This window comes from Priapulus caudatus, unplaced genomic scaffold (genome assembly GCF_000485595.1).
Source record: "Priapulus caudatus unplaced genomic scaffold, Priapulus_caudatus-5.0.1 Scaffold83, whole genome shotgun sequence".
In the NCBI taxonomy this organism is placed as follows: Eukaryota; Metazoa; Priapulida; class Priapulimorpha; order Priapulimorphida; family Priapulidae; genus Priapulus; species Priapulus caudatus.
In genome coordinates this window covers 265,937-270,961 of record NW_014577144.1, presented here as the reverse complement: position 1 = coordinate 270,961, position 5,025 = coordinate 265,937, and the positions used below count along the sequence as shown (strand labels likewise).

General features: G+C 46.2%; 1 long non-coding RNA gene across 1 annotated transcript in view; it reads left to right on the top strand.

Annotated features, from left to right (window-relative positions):
• The window catches only part of LOC106804685, a 102,250-nt gene extending 98,221 nt beyond the window's left edge, over window positions 1-4,029 (top strand). The window contains exon 3 of the long non-coding RNA XR_001393352.1: window positions 3,923-4,029. This is a non-coding gene — a long non-coding RNA (uncharacterized LOC106804685). The remainder of the gene's footprint in view (window positions 1-3,922) is intronic.
• The last annotated feature ends 996 nt before the right edge of the window (window positions 4,030-5,025 follow it).

Sequence of the window (5,025 nt, the reverse complement as noted above, 5' to 3'; positions counted from 1 at the left end):
GAGGAGAGAGAGAGAGAGAGAGACGAGGAGAGAGACGAGAGATGAGGAGAGGTAAGAGAGGATGGCGACGACGGACTCGCGCACAGACTATGGCATCTACGCAAGTACGACACAGCCGCCACTGCAGCGCAACGATCACGGTACGGCTATAATGATGTGTCGGCTGGCTGCTATACCACGCGGAAGGTGAAACAGGAGGACATGCTGTGATATCCTGGGTGGTGCGTAGTGGTGAGGAGTCCCACTGGGTTCTCTAAATGGGTTGACAACGCCTGCACGCGCTTGCGTGCCAGGTGCCCGCCGCTGCGAATTAATGAGGGGGCCCGGATAATGAACGAATAGCGTTTAATAGAGATAGCGAAAAGCGGAAACCAAGATGCAATTGAGAGCTTGGCGGACAACGGTTAGATTGGGAGGCCGTCAGTAAGTAAGAAGGTTTTATGAGCGGATGGAGAGGTATATGGAAGACGACAGTGAGGGGGGTCCGGCTTGGATGTTGGTGAGAAAACGCCACCAGAGACCGCTGGCTAGTTATTAGCAGGCCATGGTAATATGATTTAAAATTTGTTTTAGCGTTCTTTAGAGACGGAAGCAGTGTTGATATTAGTAATGAAGGCACATGGCAACAGCTCGTGGATTGGCGAAAAGGGCGTTGCGCTGAAAATAAAAAGCGGTACGGGACGGAGAAGTACTGGGCCTCGTGTCCGAGGGAAGCGTCGATGGAATGAGCACAAAGACATGAGTAAGCATGGAATCGCGAAAAGAAATGCAACGAGTAAATTCATAGTGAATCGGCCAGGCCGTGAGGCGGCAAATCGGCTATGCAGGAACGAGGTAAGCGGGGTTTAATTTACCGGTCCTATATATATATATATATATATATATATAATAGCGCGCGACTAAGGAAAATTCAAAGTTGTGAAGGAGACCAAGAACATTGATTTTGTTGAATGAGTTCTAGCAAATAATGGCGCTTGGAGTTTTTTTGGACCGATTTTCATACAACAGCACGTTTCTCTCGTTTTATGCATCTCTGGTTCCATAAATTTAGTGCTCCTCTCTACTACGCGTCTGTATTGACGTATACAGCAGATGTTCGAGCAAGCATCGCTCTGCCTAGCAGCCAGGTATGCTGTGCAGGCGATAACCAAGTATACGCTATCAATTTTTAACCAACTATTAACAATATTAGCTGTAGACGCGCGCTCGGTGACTCAGCAGCGATGGGACGGGTGTCATGGCCGCCACGCGCGCGCGCGTCTATGTGCGTCTGCCGGCCTATTTCCGGATCATCAATTCTAATATGTTTAGCGCTTCCTATAGGAATGCATTTGCCTGCTTCGTTACATGTATCGGCGGCAAGGTCTTAGCGTATCACGAATAGTTAGGGTTATGGTTATGGTTTGGGTTTGGTAGAAGTTAGTGTTGGAGGTGGGCTTAGTGTTGGGGTTGGGGTGGGGTTAAGGTAGAGGTTAGGGTTAGGGTTAGGGTCAGGTTTATGGGTTAGGGTTAGGGTTGGGGTTGGGCCTAGTGATGGGGTTGGGGTGAGGTTAGGGTAGAGGTTAGAGTTAGAGTTAGAGATCTGTTCAGGGCTAGAGTTAGGGTTAGAATTAGGCTAGGGTTAGGGTTTGGGTTAGGGTAGAGCTTAACATTACTGTTAATCTTAGGATTAAAGTTAGGGTTAGGCTTAGGGTTAGGGTTAGAGTTAACGTTACTGTTAATGTTATAATTACTGTTGAGGTTAAGGCTAAGGTTGGGGTAGGGTTAGGGTTAGGGTTAGAGTTAGGGCTAGGGTTAAACTTAGGATTAAGGTTACGGTTAAGGTTAGATCGGCGTAGTCATGACGTACGTTCATTGCTAACATTATTGCTCGATTCGACGGAGTGGTAGGTTCGTCGAACCCACATGAAGGTAGTGGTAGTAGGTCTACCTCCAAGGGCGGATCTAGCTTTCAAGAGAGGGGTGGTTGATATTTGGGTGAAGGCGTGACGAAGGCACGCGGTGCTAGGGTGGTTTTAGTGCTCCCCCAATGTGACAGTGTTTAGGATCTGACAGTTCAGGCAGCTGTGTGGTCCCACGAAAAATTTCCAGTTTCTATCAGCCCGCAGACGTGACTTTTTTTATTTTTGGCCCCATTTTACTAGTATCATAACATTAGTCAGTGGCTGAACGGGGTGGGCGGCTGTAACATCCCCAACCCTCTCTAGATTCGCCATTGATCTCCGGTAAAGACAGTCCAAGCACCCGCTACACACATGCCTGTGGCAGATATGCGCGTTAGTTTGTAGACACTGTAGGGATGCTGTGGGATGTGTTTTCTTACTTGTCATTCGCAACACCGACCTGTCTGAATGACATTAGGAAGCGGTATTGCAGAGCGCTTATCTTAACTGTCGTTGCTACTGAAATTCTAGCGATTTCAGCAAATAGACAGGAGATAGTGACAGATGGAGACGAGAGAGGAAAAGAGAGAAAGAGAGAGAGAGAGAGAGAGAGAGAGAGAGAGAGAGAGAGAGAGAGACGGGGCGTGTGCGTGCGGTTGTGTGCGAGAGAGATAGCGAGAAGCAGAGAGAAAGAAAGAAAGAAGGGTCGACGAAGAAAACGGATGAACAGATGGACGAATAGCGCGGCAGACAAACACAACCCCCAAATATAAATGAAAATACCAAGTGGCACTGACAAACACAATCAATGGGCATAAACGGCGTTTTTAAAGACTATAACTTTATTTGATTTACTAAAATTGCTTAGAACACCCTACCTTGATGTAATGCAGATTGCATTTAACATGACATATAATATTTTTATACATCATATATAATCATATATAATATAATACAAACATATGAATATTTTCACTGTTGCGAGTTAGACAGTGAATTGAAATTGGCTGGCATAGTATTGGCACATTCTCGTGATTGCTATCGCATCGCGTTGAATGAATTCATTTCGAGAGCTATAACATTGAGAACTAGAGCACTCAGAGAGCGCAGACCTCCGCCAAGGCAGCTGAATTCTCTGACTGTAAAAAATTTAATTAATTAATTAATTAAATAATTAATTGGATCCGGATCACCACCAAAATTTATATGTTAACATGTACCATTATCCTTACCATTGAGCCTGTACACATGTACCATTATCCTTACCATCATAAATTATTTCGAGTCTTCTCGGGAAGTTATTATTATCAGAGCTCATATTATTAGGTATTATTAGCTCTTGTTATTATTCCTTTCTGTAGCTCATACCAGACAGAGGTCACCACTCTTCTTTGTCTGCCAACAGCGCTATATAGCTATAGCGAATAGCACTGAATGGCACTGAGGGTGGTCACAGCCAGAGTTTGTTTTTGCGCCCTCAGTGGTTCTTTTACGTCCCCATTGGCCTTTCGTATTACTGGAGACGGGACCGGCATTTTACGTGGTCATCCGAGCCACGGGCGATTCACAGTCTCCAATGTTGAGAGCCAGGTTTTTACGCCTTGAGAAAATTCACTGCTCCGGCCGGGGTTTGAACTCACAGCCTTCAGTGGACAGTATACGTGGTCACGAAGGCATCTACCATCATCACATTTAGTACAATTAGTCGTTATATGTGCTGTCATGTGCCGGTATGCGCAAACAGATTGATTGCGCGTGACCATGTGAGTTTATTGTGCGGGTTTTTTGCATGCCATGATATCGAGGATTCTACCGGTGCCTATTGTGATGCTGTAACCGCGCGAGTATCAGCGTGAAATTAAGCAGATATGCTCCTACGTCTGTCCTCTATAGATACGAGTTGCATATAATATGTAGTCCTAGCACGCACCGCCGCTGACATCTCTTTATCTCTTTGCTTACATGAGCACGACGAATTTTTCTCGTTGCACCACGCTCTTCCGATATAATATTTGTGTTGTTATTGTTTTCTTCCGCAGACGATCGACGTGAGACGTGGTTGATAATTACACGCGTCTCCGGTGTGACGTCACGATGCCGCTCGGACAGGTGTTCTACTGTCTCCTCACTATCCTGATTAGCTCACAGGTAAAATATCACTGACTCTAACATAGGTAACGTATTACTGATTCTAACACTGGTAACGTATTACTGACTTTAACATAGGTAATGTATTACTGATTAGAAATGATAGGTGTAGAACAGTATTTACGCGACACTGGTGTAGCATAATAGCACTGATCAGAACACGTGTAACATGGTCCTAAAACTTATTGAGAGCCAAAAAAGATGATATATATATATATAGAGAGAGAGAGAGAGAGAGAGAGAGAGAGAGAGAGAGAGATCGCGACCACGACTGCGCACACTCATGCATGTACGCAAGTACGCACACAGGCAGCCACGCACGCACCCACGTACGCTATAATGATGTGTCCTGCTGCTATACCACGGGGAGGTAACAGGAGGACTGCTGTAATCCTGGGTGGTCGTAGTGGTGAGGAGTCCACTGGGTTCTCTAAATGGGTTGACACGCTGCCACGCGCTTGCGTGCCAGGTGCCCGCCGCTGGATTATGAGGGGCGGATAATGACGAAAGCGTTTAATACGAGATGCGAAGCGGAAACAAGATGCAATTGAGAGCTTGGCGGACAACGGTTAGATTCGGAGGCGTATAAGTAAGAAGGTTTATGCGGATGGAAGGTATAGGAAGACGACAGTGAGGGGGCCGGCATGGATGTGGTGAGAAAACGCCCACCAGAGACCGGCTGGCAGTTATACAGGCCATGGTATATGATATTAAATGGTTTTTAGCGTTCTTGGAGACGGAAGAGTGTTGATATTAGTATGGGAAGGCACATCAACGCTCGTGGATTGGCGGAAAAGCGTTGCGATGAAATACAAGCGGTACGGGAACGAGAAGTACTGTCGAGGGAGAGTGAGTGCGAATGCAAAGAATGAGTAATCATGAATCGCGAGAAAACTCGCAAACAGTAAATTCCATAGCTGATGCAGGGCACGGTGAGGCCATCGGCAGCACGACGAGGTACCAGCGGGGTTATAATTTACGCTGCAAGCAAGCG